The sequence below is a fragment of the Dasypus novemcinctus genome, chromosome 22 (genome assembly GCF_030445035.2).
Source record: "Dasypus novemcinctus isolate mDasNov1 chromosome 22, mDasNov1.1.hap2, whole genome shotgun sequence".
Taxonomy (NCBI): Eukaryota; Metazoa; Chordata; class Mammalia; order Cingulata; family Dasypodidae; genus Dasypus; species Dasypus novemcinctus.
In genome coordinates, this window is record NC_080694.1 from 20,520,451 (window position 1) to 20,537,472 (window position 17,022).

Below are 17,022 nucleotides of genomic sequence, written 5' to 3' on the forward strand. Positions count from 1 at the left end.
ACAGACAACCCCAGTGATCGGATATAGCTGATCAAAAGCAGTGATAAGCTCGCATCAACCATCACTAAAGTTTGGAAGATAAGATTTTATATCCCAAATTGGCACAAGCAAACTTGAATCTTGGGCTGCAGTCCTCACTGCTGCCTACCACAGTATATTGAAATGTGTTGGTTGAAATGTGTCTCCAGTATCTACCTAGTATATATATCAAGCTATTGTCATTTGTTTCATTAAAAGTCCCATTTAAATTTTTGCTTACTGCTTTATACATACTTGATATTTCCTTGTTGATTTTTTTGCATACTATTTCCTCCTTAATCCTTATCAAATAATATTATCAAAATGGTTGTGGCTTAATTTTACCTATCACACTAATAATCATATCTGCTGCTGATGTCAGTATTTTTTTTCAAATTCTTATATATTTCCCTTTGTTTGTGTAGCCACACTATGCTGTTTAATGAATGTGTTGTAGGTGAACTTATTTGTCTGATTCCCTATCAAGGGATGCTTCCAGCATGCATATTTTGATTTGCATCATTTAACCTAGGAGAACATCCTTTTCAAAGTTATTTATTTCATAGCCAAGATTTTCACTCCTTTATAAATGATAAAAGTTTTCAACTTGAAAGAGTATTTTATTGTACCAGCAAAGTGTTATACCAGTACTTTGAGAGACAAAAGTTTTAATTCTTGTGAGATCCCATATGTTTATTTTTTCCTTTTGTTATTATTTTTTTGCCTAAAGTGTAAGAGACCATTGCATAAAACAAGTTCCTGAAGATGATTCCCTAAGTTTTCTTCTAGAAAGTCAATGGTTTTGACTCTTATATTAAGATCTTAGAACCATTTTAAGTTGATTTTTATATATGGTGTGAGGTAGGGGTCCTCTTTCATTCTTCTACATAGGGAAATCCAGTTTCATAGCACTAACTGTTGAAGAGACTATTCTTTCTCAGTTAAGTTGTCTTTGAAACCTTGTCAAAATTCAGGTGCTGTTGTAAAGTTTATTTCTGAACTCTCAATTTTATCTAGTCTATATATCTTTTCTTGTGCCAATACTAGGTTGTTTTGATTATTGTGACATTATAATTAATTTTTAAATCAGGAAAACTGGGTCCTCCAAATTTTCACTTTTTCAAGATGGGTTTGGCTATTTAGGACCTATTTATCTGTCATATAATTTTGATGATTGAGGAAGGTCACAACTTAACTTATATGTGATGAATCACTTCTCTGATGGTTTCAGAATTCTCTCTTCCTTGGCCCTTAATATTTTTTTTTCTTTTAGTATGTGTCATGAGATCAATCTATTATGCTTTATCCTATTTATTCTTCCATACACATATTTATGTCTTCTGGAAGAAATGGGATATTTCCAATGATTATTTCCTCAACTATTTTTTTCTGTTGTTAAAATATTTTTATTCTCCACTATTGATTTTATCATCCCTGTACATTTTGTCATGCTAGTATTTTTGGGAGATAATGAGGATAGAACATAGGACCTTGTTCATCAGAAGCAAGTGCCTAACCAATGAGCTACATCTCCTCCTACTTGTTTTTTAATATATATTTTATTTATTTTTAAATGATATAATGTAACACAATATGTTACATTAAAAATATAGGAAGTTTCCATATTCACCACTGCCCACATCCCCCACTTTTCCCACATCAACAACTTATTTCATTAGCATGGTACATTCATTGCAATTTCTGAATACATTTTGGAGCACTGCTATACAGCATGGATTATAGTTTACATTGTAGATTACACTCTCTCCCAGTCCATTCAGTGGGCTATGACTGGATATATAATGTCCTGCATCTGTCCCTGCAATATCATTCAGGACAACTCCAAGTTCTGAAAATGCCCCCATATTACACTACATTTTCCCTCTCCCTGCCTTCAGTAACTCCAAAGGCCACTGTATTCACATCAATGATAAAATTTCTTCCATTTTTAGAATCACAATAATTCTATAGTAGAATAACAGTAAGTACACTCTAATCCATATTTTATTCCTCCATCCTGAGGGCCCATCCAAGTCCTATGGTCGTGGCAGATGTTTCTGGAGTTCCATACCTGGCCAGTGGGCTGTACTTTGGAATTTTTGCTCCTCTGTGTGATGGAGTTGGACACAGATATGACTTCTCTACACATAACTCTTCTGTATGTTTAATTGAACCTGTGGTTGGTGCTGGGGTTGGTGTATGCCCAGGAGACTTGAAACTCTGGGTTGTCCATGTGCCAGCTGGTCCCTGAGACTCAGTGGTATTGTAGCATCTACTCTCCAGTTTGTTGGATTTACCCAGGTCAGCTGACAGGCAAGTGATGATGGACAACCACCACAAGGAACCAAGAGAGTCTACAGCTCAGGCATGAGAGTCCCATCCACCAGTCATGTGTGATCCCACTTGTTTTTACACACATTTTTCATTTTTATGCTTTCAAATTCTACCTTTAGTCCACTTGTTGCCTTCTTAATTTCCTTTAGCTCTTTAACATTATTTAGTTTAGTTCTATCAATGTTTTCCTTTAAGTCCTTGATTTGAGTTAGAAAACGTAATCAAACATCTTTGTTTAATTGTTCCAATGTCTCTGTTCCCTCAATAGCTTTAGCTTATACCCATTAATGAGCCATTTATTCCATTTTCTTTTTATGATTTGTGATCCTTTTTTGCTATCTGGGCATTTGATTATGCTGATATGCAAACTCTGGGTGTCAGTTTCCCCCTTTTGTCTAGGGATGTAATACAGATTGGCTGTGCATTAAAACTCCTCTTCAAAACTTGGTAGAGCTTATAGCGAACCTTTAGAGCAGTCTGGGTTTAACTGTTCAGGTTTTCTCAGGGCTTTCTGCACCTGCCTTTTGCCCAGGGCATTAGAGCAATTATTATGATTAACATATTATGTGCAACTCTTTCCCCTCCAAGAGAAGATTTTCTTTCCTTGTTTATTCTCCAGGTGTCCTGGGCTCTTCCCATTTTCTCATTATTTTTATGAAAATTTTCCTCCCTCATAGCTATGATTTTTTCAACTCTACTCCAACAATCAGGATTGCCTTTTCACTACGACTTTTAGCCTGGTATCCATGTTGACTTACAGTAGGTTAGTTTTCTCAAATCAGAAGTTAATAAAGCATGTCTGCCAAGGTTTAAATGGTCCAATTGGGTGAGGCAAAGTATTTGGTGATAAAACCTTAAATATTTTGTCTGGATTATGAGTCTCGCATTTATTGAATTTTTTGTAGAGTATTTGAACTACTTTATCAAAGATTCCCACCAGGATTGTGCCATAAACTCTTTCATTTTTTTATTCCTTGATAATTGACTCATAGAGTGCTCTTATATAGGTTCTTTAAGGTACACTGGGGCAAAAAGGCAACCACCTGAGACTCCTGAGACTCCAATTCCAAAATTTCTTTAATAAACTTGTGTTATCATTAGTCTTTTTTAAATTCAGAAATATTTTTGACTATTAACTAATTAATTTGAAAATGTTTTATAAATCATTTTATTCAAGGTACAAATCTTTGTTATGGCACAATTTGTTGAGCTGCACTGCAATTATTGCCTTTTCCTTATATTTTGACTTGGTTTTGCCAATGTGAGTTTTTGTTTGTATCACAGCAAATATTTTATGTGCTAATAATGCTTCTAATTATTCAGATAATTTCTTACCACATTTACTGGGTTCCTGATGAGGTTAAGAATCCCTAATCATTTTATGAAGTCTCAAATCATGAACTACAACAAATGCAAATCTACTGTCAATGAAATATTAACAGCTTTAATTTAGTTAAATGACAGGCTGTACTAAAATCTTTTAATTCAGCATGCTGGGACCAAGTGGGCTCAGGATGTGGTAGACATTCAATTATTTTAATTGGGAAGCATTATTAAATACTTCTCTTTTGTTCAGTATGACCAAATAATTTTTACTAAGTTTATTGCAAAAAAAACCCACTACAAATTTAATTAATCTCAAGAGGATATGCAAGAAGGAATCACTCTCAAGAGGAGTGGAAGGAATGCTGGTTGTCATGAGGTTGAATTCACCAGTTAACCAGGGTTCATTAGAAGTATGATGCATACGTATAATTTCTAAAGAAAAAAGCGTTTATAAAAATATCCAAAAGCAAAATGGCACTTAAGTGAGTGTCTATCAGGGAAGTGACTCCATGAATTTTGTTCAGTGAAAGAAGAGTCTAGGTCGTGGATTTTGCCAATCTCTTCTCATAATCCAAATTATATATTCATCATAAGAATGATAAACTTATTAGCTAATTTTTCAGGTATATTTGTATATTATAGTTGATTTGTTTCTTTGATATTACTAATTAATAATTCAAAGAAACAGAAGGGATACATCCATAAAACAGTAGCATACATACTATTGTCCCATATTATAAATTTATGCCCATAGGATGGCATTAATATGTCTAAATCTGGTGTTTATTGCCAGTAATTTGCTATTCACGAGTACCTGAAGATCTGTTTGTGAATACAAAATCTGAACTCAAAATATTGGAAGTGTAATGTATAAATAAGTTATCTAGTGTAGGTAATAATAAGATATTTATCAAACTTGATTTTGAAGGATAGCTAAGAAATTTATAAGCAAGAGAAAGTTATATCATTTCTTAGAAATCTAAAAATAAAAATAAATATAGGCCTTAAAACATCAATGTAGTACATGTGATGAACAATTTCTGATATGTTAAACTGAACACAATAAACTAGCTATACTTCCTGTGTATTTTAAGATATACTAATATATTAAAAATATTACCTAACATCTCTTTTGTGACATTTTAAACAAATCAATTTTATTCTACATATTAATAAAGCATACAATTCATCCAAAATTTAAAATCAATGGTATTTGGTATAATCACATAGATATGCATTCATCAGTTTAATCATTATAAGAGCATATTCATTATTTCAATAATAATAATAATAACAAAGAAGTAAACAAGAATATTATTCACCACTCAATCTCTGTTTCTTCTGCTGTACATAGCTGCTATTTCTGGCTATGTTTGCACAATTATTTACTTATTTATCCAGCAGTTTTACTGAGATCCATGCACATACCATATGATCTATACAAAATGTATAATCAACTTCCATGGCCAATTTCTCCACATCAATGATACAGTTTCTTCCATTGCTAGTCACAATAATTCTATAGGGGAATTTCAGTAAGTCCACTATAATCCATATTTTATTTCTTCATCCTGTGGACCCTGGGATGGTGATGTTCACTCCAGGTTTAAATTGAGAGGTCCTACGTGGCTAATGAATGTGATTCTCCTACTTGTACTTGTAGGCACTCTCAGTTCCCTGTTATGGTGGTTGGCCATCCTCACTTCCCTGTTAGCTGACCTGGATAAGTCCAATGAAGCAGAGAGTAGGAGTTGCAACTCTGCTGAGGTTCATTGTCCATTTGGACACTCTTATGGCCAGTCCAAAGATTTAAGTCTCCTTAATATACATCATCAGTGGTTCAGTAAAAGTGACAGAAGAGGCATGTGCAGAAAGGTCACATCTGAGTCCAACTCCATCACATTCAGGAACACAAATTTCGAAGTAGGGCCCACTGCCAAGGCACTGAACTCCAGAGTCATCTGCCATAACTGTAGAACCTGTGTGTCTCTGTAGCCCTCAGGAGCACTAGTACCTGGGATTGAATCTACTTTAGCTATCTCTGGGATCCTATTGAAACATTCATAATTGCAGCCCCTCTGAAAACCTAACACTTTTTGAAGTCTCTTGGACACATAAGTTCATTTTTCCTTACAATTTCCCCCTTTTATCCAAGGTCTTTTTCTAGTTGCATCACCAGCTGGTGATTGGTAGCAATCCCTTGGCACCTGGGAGACTCATCCCTGGGAGTCATGTCCCATGCTGAGGAAAGGTAATGCTTTTACTTGCTGAGTTTGGCTTAGAGAGTGACCACATATGAGCAACATGAGGGCTCTCAGTAGGAAACTCTTAGACATCTTGCAGCTATAGGCCTAGTTGAAATTTCAGGCACATAAGTTCATAAGCACAGTCATCAATATCAATGGCTCATCGTTAGACCATCCTTCTTCATTGGTCTTTGCACTTGCTCTTAGGGGATTGTTGCTGTCCCACTGGGGAATGTGACAAAGCTCCCCTGGCTAGGAAATCAGCACTCCCTCAGTTGTTATTTGTAACTGCAACTACTATGAAAATACCTAATGAATATCTGAACATTTTTATATACCCTATATAGATGCCCTGGAGATGCTCCCAACCATGTGTCCACCATCAATAATTCCACATGCCAGTGTATCTCCACTGCCATAGTTGAACCCCTCTGTGGTCCAAAACTTCTTCAAAAATGAAGCCTAATATATTGCCAAATTCAAGATGGCATCTGAGTAAGTACACCGTCATCATCTCTCTTACAAAAGACCTGGCTATGTGGTGATGGAGTTCTACTGGAGCAGGCTATTTCAGGAACCTGCAGGGTGGGAGGTGTCTGGACATTGATCTGGAGAGACTGCAACAGAATTGGTGTTTGCTCAAGGTAGAACTGTGGGTTTCTAACACTGAATGCAGAAGCCATGGGAAGGTAAATCCCTCCCCCCCTAGGGCTAAGAGCTGCGGCTTTCACTGAGAACTGCCAGTCGTGGGGCAGAGTCTCCAAACCCCATGCCCCCAAATGTGTGAACCCCAAGCCTCTGACCCCTGAACACCCGCAGCCCATGCTAAATATCCCGAGTCCACATGCTCCCAGGTCTGTTTCTCAAGCCCAGCACGCCTGGAAATCCGGCATTGCCCTACCCCTCCAGATGCAGACTAACTCCAGAAGTGGGAGACTTTACGTGAGAGGTGCAGAGGGGCCAAGGAGTGTAGGTTCAATTTTCTGGTTCCCCCTGTTTTACTGAGTTTGGAGGAGATATTAGCTGACTTGGGGAGAGCCTAGCAGAGAAGAGGCGAATCTGGTGAGAGAGCCCAATTTTTCTTAATGCCCTGGGATACGAAACTTGGTCTGGGAGAAGGTGGAGTCAGAAAATTAACCAGCCCTCTTGTAGCACACCTAAGGGAGAGGGACTGTAGGACACACTTTACAGACTTCCAATAGCATATTTAGGGTTTCTGACAAGGGATGGGTGCTTTCTCAAGAAATTAAGAGTCATTATTTCCTCAGGTGAGTTGGTTCACCAGGGACCCATTTGAATTTCCTACAGGAGCCCTCATGCAGCCTTCCTGATGCCTTGGGAGAGAAGGAAGTCAGGAAGGAAGAAAGAAGGAAGGTCAGGCTCCTGAGCAGTTTATTGAATTGCAAAGAGGATTCTTTGCCTGAGGCCTTGTCTGGTCTTTTTTTGTTGGACTGTTTTCTTGTTTTCCTTCCTCATTATCCCCCCACTGAACTTTTTTTTTTCTTTTTCTTTTTTCTCCCCTTCTCTGTCTTTGTTTTTCTTCTCTCTTTCTTTCTCCTTCCCCTCTTTTTTCTTTTTTTTATATTAATGCTGCAGGCAACATTTCTTATTTGCTGGGCTTCCTCATCCTCAATTTTCTCTTTTCTGGGTGTACTGATTTTGGCTTCTAATATTATCCCCTTTCCTTTACATCATTCTCTCCCCCATCAATTTATTGTTTCTCTTACATTCCACTTCTCTCTGTTTAACCCCCAATATTTCAGACTTTTTATCTCTAATACCTCTAATCTGTTTTCTATCATTTATTCACTCTTTATGTTATTATCCTCTCTTTTCTTTTGGCCTCTCTCCTGATCAAACTGACCTTTTAATTCATAATATATTCCTCATCATATTCAGTTCAACACCTCATTACAGGTAATCCAATTTTTTATGATTAAAACTATACACAGGTTGCATGAGTTCTATATCCATTCTCCTAGATCTCATATGGTTCTTCTGCTAACACTCACTATCAATATTATTATTATATTTTTCTTTTCTTACTGCTTTTGCTTTCTCTGGACCTAATATTTTCCTTCAAGGGAAGTTAGCCAACAACAAGAAAATAGAATAAGAAGAAAAAAGTGACAAAGAGAAGATGTAACACACACACAAAAACAAATAACTAAACCCCAAGGCTAGAATAAGAAGATAATCAACAGAATAAACCCAACAAGATAAAATGATGACCAGACAGCAAAAAAACCCTAGAGACCATACCAATAATCAGGGAAATATGGCCCAATACAATGAACAAACTAAAAATGAGGAAGAGAAGTGGAACACCTAATGAGTAATTAAAGCTCTCAAAACATGTATCATGGACCAATTCAATGAAGTGAAGGCAGAGATTAAGCATATTAAGAAAACACTTGGAGAGGGCAGAGCAAGATGGTGGCTGAATGAGTGCACCTTATAGTCTCTCCTGCAAAGAAGTGGCTGGGCAGTGTTAGAAATTCTTCAGGACCAGGCTGTTTCAGGATTTTGCAGGGCAGGAGGTGTCTGGACATTGATTTGGTGGGACGGTAACAGAGAAGATTCGTGTAAAAGGTATTTTGAGGCTCTCTTACATGGCGTTAGGGGCTGCACACGGGACACTCCCCCCTGGGGCAGGCTGCACCAAGGCACTGGCACTGCGGTGGCAATTTCTGGAGGCTTGGTGGTGCTGGGGAATTGATAAGCCCTGAGCGGGCTATTCAGGGGCTTGAAGGGCAGGAGGGCTTCAGAAAACAATTTTGTGAGACAAACGGAGTTTTTTGCGAGATGGGGAATTTTGGATTTCTGACATGAGTAATAGTACTTCCAGCTAGAGCCCCACCCCCTAGGCCTGGCTGCCCATCTGCAGCATCCTTAAATCACTCACAATAAAGAGGCATCACCAGGAGGCTGTTTCGGGGGTTTGTAGGATGGGAGGCATCTGGAAGCTGGTTAAGTGAAACTTTTGCAAGGCGTGGGATTTTTGGTTTCTGACACTGGTATCAGTGCTTCCGGCTAGAGCCCCGCCCCCTAGGCCTGGCTGCTGATCTACAGCATCCTTAAATTGACTGCAATATAGAGTCATCCCCAACTGGCTGTTTCGGGGGTTTGCAGGGTGGGAAGTGTCCTGAAGTTGAATTGGTGATACAGCGACATAAGAGACTCTAGTGAGAGGGGGAATTGCGGGTTTCTGATACATAGGTCAGAGTTTGCAGATGTGACCCCCCACCCCATAGGGCTGGCACCCAGCTGCAGGGATCCCTGAAGGCTGTGTTGCACTGCGGTGCTCCCAGGCTCCCTGTTAATCAGATTTGAGGTTGCAAAGTCTGTGTCCCCTAAACCCTGGTGGTCCACAACACAGAGACTCACACCTCTTGAGTCTGCAATATCACAGACTTCCCATCCCTGAATCCACCTTGCCCTGAGGTCCATCTGAGGTCCTTGATTGTCCTAGCCCTCAAAGTTTGCAGTTTTCTTCCTTTTACTCTTTTGTCTTTCTTTTTTTTTGTTTTTATTTTTTTATTTCTTACTGTCCTGGTTGGTAATATTGCATTATCTCCTAGTCTTTTCTCCCATTGTATCCCCCAAGGTCTTTTTTTTTCATTTATTTAGGGTTTTTTTTTTTTTGTTATTGTTGTTGTTCTCTATCTTCTTTTCTTTTCCTTAATTGTTCCCCTCCCTTTTCTTTACCCACTCTTCCTTTTCTCTTTCTTTCTTTCTTCTCTTTTTTTTCCTCTTGTCCCTCATTTTCTTCTTATTTTATTTTATCTTAATTATACAATAGGTGCTGCAGGGAACACCTCACATTTGCTGGGTTTCCTCATGCTCTGTTACCTCATTTCCGTGTGAATTGATTTTCGCTACCTACACTATACCCTTTCCCCCACATCTTGATATCCTCCATCATCTACTGTCTCTTCTATACTCCACCTCCCTTTCTTTGATCCCCAAACTGTCTAACTCTTAATTTCTACTACCTTTGTTTTGTTTTCTGTCTTTTATCCACTCTTGAAACTATTGCTTTTTTTTCTCTTTCCCTTTCTCATGAAAACACTAGCTTTTTAATTCATACCATATTCCTACCATATTCAGTCAACTACATCATTATAGGTACTATACCTACTGCTATAACTCTACACAACTTACATGAATCTAATATCCATCCTCCCAGATCTCATATTGTTGCTCATTTAATGTTTATCACCAATACTACTTTACACTTTTTCCTTGCTTAAACAATTGCCTTTCCCTGGCCCTAATATTTTCCTTTAAAGTGAACTCAACCAGCAATAAGAAATTAGAATGAGAAGAACAAAGTGACAAAGAGAAGATATAACACTTACACAAAAACAACAGCTAATTAATCCCCAAGACTAGACAAAGAAGCTAAGGAACTCATTAAACCCATCAAGATAAAATGATGACCAGACAGCAACAAAAATTTACAAACCAAACCAGTAATCAGGAAAACATGGCTGAATCCAATGAAAAAAATAAAAATCAGGAAGGGGAGCAGAACTTTGCACAAGTAATTAAAGATCTCAGAACATATATCAGAGACAAAATGAAGTAAAGGAAAAGTTTAACAATATGAAGAAAACACTTGGAAAGGAAATTGCAGACATATGCAAAAAGATAACAGATATGATGGGAATGAACACCACAGTTCAAGAAATCAAAAATATACTTGCAGCAAATAGCAGCAGATTAGAAGAGGCAGAGGAGAAAATTAATGATGTGGAAGACAGTACATTGGAAATCAAAGAGAGAGTAGCATTGATCAATAAAAAGATAGAAAAAATCCAGCTAGGGCTTAGGGACCTGTATGACAATGAAAAACACACAAACATACATATTATAGGCATCCCAGAAGGGGAAGAGAAGGGAAAGGGGTCAGAAGGAGTGTTGCAGGAAATAATGGCTGAAAACTTCCCAAATCTACTGAAAGAGACAGATGTACATATCCAAGAAGCACAGCGCACTCCACTACTCATCAACCCAAACAAGGCCACGGGACATATACTTCTCAAATTATCCAACGCTCAAGACAAAAAGAAAATTCTAAAAGCAGCAAGAGAAAAGAAAACCATCACGTACAAGGGAAGCTCCATATGATTAAGTGCTGATTTCTCATCTGAAACCTTGAAGGCAAGAAGGCAGTGGTTTGATATAGTCAAGGTACTAAAAGAAAAAAAATTCAAACCAACAATACTCGATCCATCTAAACTAGCATTCAAAAATGATGGAGAATTTAAAATATTCACAGATAAACAGAAATTGAAAGAGTATGCCAACAAGAAAACTCCCATTCAAGAAATTCAAAAGGGAGTTCTGCAGGAAGAAAGGAAAAAACAAGACAGGCAGAGTTCAAGGAAAGTGTAAGAGCAACAAAAAAGACAAAAAGAGAAGAAAAACAAACAAACAAAATATGACAAATACAAGTTCAATCAAAATATGGCTAACATCAATAATTCCTTGAAAGTAATAACACTGAATGTCAATGGATTAAACTCACCTATCAAAAGATTCAGACTGGGACACTGGATAAGGAAATATGACCCATCTATATGCTGTCTACAAGAGACACATCAGAGACCCAGAGATTCATGGATGCTGAAAGTGAATGCTTGGAAAACAATCTTACAAGTAAACAATAACCATAAAAAGGGAGGAGTAGCTATATTAATATCAGACAAAATAGACTTTAAATGCCAAACAATTGTGAGAGACAAAGAAGGATACTACATATTAGTGAAAGGGACACTCTCTCAAGAAGAACGAGGAATCATAAATATTTATGCTCATAACAAGGGAACCTCTAAATACGTGAGGCAAATGCAGGAAAAACTAGGTGAAAGAATAGATGCATCTACAATTACAGTGGGAGATTTTAATACACCACTATCAACTCTGGACAGAACATCTCAAAAGAGAATCCATAAAGAAACAAAATATTTGAACAGTATATTAGAGGAGCTGGATCTAATAGACATATATAGATCATTACACCCAAACACAGCAGGATATAAATTTTTCTCAAGAGCACATGGATCATTCTCTAAGATAGACCATATGCTAGGCCACAAAGAAAGGCTTAATGAATTCAGAAAGATTGAAATCATACAAAATGATATCTCTGACCACAGTGGAGTGAAGCTGGAAATCTGCAAGGGCCAGAGGCCCAGATTTCACACCAAGATATGGAAATTAAACAGCACACTCTTAGAAAAACAGTGGGTCAAAGAGGAAATCTCAAAAGAAATCAATGACTACCTTGAAACAAATGATAATGATAACACAACATACCGAAATTTATGGGATGCAGCAAAAGCAGTAATGAGATGGAAATTTATAGCCATAAATTCATACATCAAAAGAGAAGAAAGTGCAAAAATTAAAGAACTAACTGCACATTTGAAGGAATTAGTAAAAAAACAACGAAGTAATCCCACAGGAAGAAGAAAGAAAAAAATAACAAAGATAAGAGCAGAACTAAATGAAATAGAAAATAAGAAAGCACTTGAAAAGATAAACAAGACCAAGAGTTGGTTTTTTGAGAAGTTCAACAAAATTGACAAACCTTTAGTGAGGCTAGCAATGAAAAAAAGAGAGAAGATGCAAATACACAAAATAAGAAATTAGAAAGGAGATATCACCACTGAACCCACAGAAATAAAGACTATCATAAGAGGATATTTTGAAAAACTATATTCCAACAAAACTGACAATTCAGAGGAAATGGACAAATTCGTAGAAACACAAAGCAGCCTATATTGATGAAAGAAGAAATTGATGATCTCAACAAACCAATCACAAGTAAAGAGATAGAATCAGTCATTAAATACCTACCAAATAGGAAGAGTCCAGGGCCAGATGGCTTCACAGGTGAATTCTACAAAACATTCCAGAAAGAATTAACACCAATCCTCCTGAAACTCTTCCAAAAAATTGAAACAGAAGGAACATTGCCTAACTCATTCTGTAATGCCAACATTACCCTAGTACCGAAGCCAAACAAAGAACCACAAGAAAGGAAAATTACAGACCAATTTCTCTAATGAACCTAGATGGAAATATACTTAACAAAATACTTTCTAACAATATTTAACAACACATTAAATGAATTATACACCACAAAGTAGTGGGATTCATTCCAGATATGCAAGGATGGTACAATATAAGAAAATCAAACAATGTAATATACCATATAAACAGATTGAAGGGAAAAAATCACATGGTAATATCTATAGATGCAGAAAAATATTTGACAAAATACAGCACCCTTTCTTGATAAAAACACTCCAATAGATCAGAATACAAGGACATTTTTTGAACATGATAAAGAGTATATATGAAAAACCCACAGCCAACATTGTTTACAATGGAGAAATCCTAGAATTCTTCCCTCTGAAGTCAGGAACAATACAAGGATGCCCACTCTATCCCCTTCTATTTAACATTGTCTTAGAAGTACTTGCTCGAGCACTGAGGCAAGAATCAGATATACAAGGCATTCAAATTGGAAAGGAAGAAGTCAAAATTTCATTATTTGCCGATGACATGATCCTATACATAGAAAACCCTGAGAGGTCTATAACAAAGCTTCTAGAACTCATAAATTAGTTTAGTAAAGTCACGGGTTATAAGATCAATGCACAAAAATCAGTAGCATTTCTGTATACCAATAATGAGCAAGATCAGGAGGAAATCAAGAAACAAATACCATTTACAATAGTAAATAAAAAAATCAAATATTTAGGAATAAATTTAACTAAAGATGTAAAAAACTTATACACCAAGAACTATACAAGACTATTCAAGGAAATCAAAGCAGACCTAAATAAATGGAAGAATATTCCCTGTTCATGGATAGGAAGATTAAATATTATTAAGAGGTCAATCCTACCAAATGATCTACACATTCAATGCAATGCCAATAAAAATCAACACAGCCTTCTTTAAGGAACTAGAAAAACTAACTATGAAATTTATTTGGACAGGAAAGAGGCCCGAATAGCCAAAGACATATTGAAAAAGAAAAATGAAATTGGAGGAATCACACTACTTGACTTCAGAACATACTACAAAGCTACAGTAGTGAAAACAGCATGGTATTGGCATAAGGAGAGACACACAGACCAATGGAATTGAATTGAAAGTTCTGATATAGAACCTCACATATATAGTGATATAATATTCGATAAAGCCACCAAACCCTCTCAACTGGGAGAGAATGGCCTATCCAACAAATGGTGCCTGGAGAACTGGATATCCATATGTAGAAGAATGAAAGAGGATTACCATCTCACACCTTATACAAATATCAACTCAAGATGGAACAAAGACCTAAATATAAGAGCCAATGCCATAAAGACCTTGGAAAGCAGTGTAGGGAAACATCTACAAAACCTTGTAATAGGAAATGGCTTCATGAACATGACACCAAAAGCACAAGCAGCAAAAGAACAAATAGATAAATGGAACTTCCTCAAAATTAAAGCCTTCCTCACCTCAAAGGAATTTGTCAAGAAATTAAAAAGGGAGCCTACACAATGGCAGAAAATATTTGGCAACCATATAGCCGATAAGAGACTTATAACTTGCATTTATAAAGAACTCCTATATCTTGAAAATAAAAAGATAAACAACCCATTTAAGAAATGGAAAAAAGATTTAAACAGACACTTCTCCAAAGAAGAAATACAAATGGCTAAAAAGTACATAAAAAAATGCTCCAAATCTCTAGCTATCAGGGAAATGCAAATCAAAACTACAATGAGATACCATTTTACTCCCATAAGATTGGCAGCTATGAAAAAAAACCAAAGAATACAAATGCTGGAGAGGATGTGAAGAAATGGGAACACTCATCCACTGCTGGTGGGAATGCAGAAGGATACAACCATTCTGAAGGACAGTTTGGTGGTTTCTCAAAAAACTAACCATAGATTTGCCATATGACCCAGCAATACCACTGCTGGGTATATACCCAGCAGAACTGCAAACAAGGACACAAACCGATATATGCACACCAATGTTCATAGCAGCATTGTTCACTATCGCCAAAAGTTGGAATCAATGCAAATGCCAATCAACAGATGAGTGGATCAAAAAAATGTGGTATATACATACAAAGGAATACTACTCAGCTTTAAGAACAAATACACTACAAACACACGTGATAACATGGATGAATCTTGAGAACCTTATGTTGAGTGAAGCAACCCAGGCATTGAAGGACAAATACTACATAATCTCAATGATATGAAATAAGCAAGCTGCCTCAAAGAGCTAGAGACTGGAAGATAGGCTTACAGGAAACCTGGGGGTAGAGGAAGGACGTAAGCTGACATCTACATTGGTGAAATCTATGATAAGCTGGGGGGTAAGTATGTGTACAAGTAAGGGATAAAATGAGGGCTTAGGGTTTCCTTTGGGTGGGGCTTTGCAGGCTTGAGGGGGGCTAGGGATGGGCAGATGGGTAATATTGCCCAAGAAATTGGCGAGAGGGTGGGGCAACACATGAACATAGGAGATTGTCAAGTGTTGGTTCAGAGTATAATGCTGAGAAAATCTTTTCAAAATATAATAAGGAAAGTTACCTGTTTAAAATACTCAAGGGGATAATCTGACACTGGACAGACTTCTAGGGAATATCTGAAAGCTCATTTTGCCAGAGTGGGTTATACCATTGGGTAGAGACCCATATAATGAGAGTGAAGGTAGACCCACATCCTGGGGAGGACTAATACCGTCAAATAGAGGGAACTGTATCTCTCAAGAGAAATGGTGGCTCCCAGGGCATTAGGGCAGTTAAGCATGTCAAGCCCTCAACACTGTTGCAAGTATCTCTGAACATGGGCCCTCAACAATGAAGATTGACTTTCACAGTGGGCCCTAAGGGGAGGGAAAAGAGGTATTGAATAGATGGAATCAATGTAACTGTGTGGGCAATAGAAGTGTTCCACAAGATTACGCAAGGATGAATATAAAACATGTAATATTACACCAAAAACATATAGGGGCCAACAGACTAATAACGTAAACCATAATGTAAAACATAGGATAACCAAAAATTTAGAAAACTGTATAGCCTAAAGTATAAACCACAATGTAAACAAAAATGTTACCTTGTTTGAAAGCTATTGTCTCAATATCTGTACATGAGTTTCAGTAAATATGGTATGAATATGTTAAAAGATTATCTCTGTGGAAAGGAAAAGGTTTTATATTGGATATGTGAGAGTACTGTATATTGTATATATGAATTACTGTGATCTATGGCTCTTGTGAAGAGAAGCTCAATAATTAGGAAAAAAGAAAAGAAAAAGTTAGTATGTAGAATTTTTCCAAATCAATATGTATTCTATATCTAATCTTTAAACTCATCGTTATATTCCATTTTACTATCAAGGGAACCTGGCATTATATTGGACTTCACTTTTCAGGAAGTTTTGGATCACAGAATGGTTCAACAATGGCAGCAGAGGAATACTGGTATGGGATGTTATTGACAGGGGACATATGGTTGACAGGGAGTTATACAGGGCATGTGTCTAGTGTGCATGGAAATGTTTGGATATACTCGTAGTGGAAACAATTAAAAACAACAGCTGGGGGGGTACTGTGTTACTGGCCTGGGATGGCTCTGTCATGGTCACTAGGGGAGCAGCAGCAGTCCCCCAGGTGCAACAGCAAGGACCAGGAAGGAATGAAGGTCCAACAGTGAGCCCCTGATACTAATGACTATGCTTGTGAGCCTATACTCCTGAAATAAGAACAAGGCCTAGAGCAGCACTGTGCCTAAGAGTTCCCTCCTGACAGCCTCCATGTTACTCAAATGTGGCCAGTCTTGAAGCCAAACTCAGCATGTAAATGCACTGCCTTTCCCCCAGCATGGGACATGACACCTGGGGATGAGCCTCCCTGGCTCTGAGGGGTCACTACCAAGTACCAGCTGATGATGTAACTAGAAAATGACCTTGAATTAAAGGTTCAACGTGGACCAGCAGAATATCCCTGTCTACATATAATAACAGGAGTTAAAAATGCTGTCTGACCTAAATTAAGGGGGAAATGG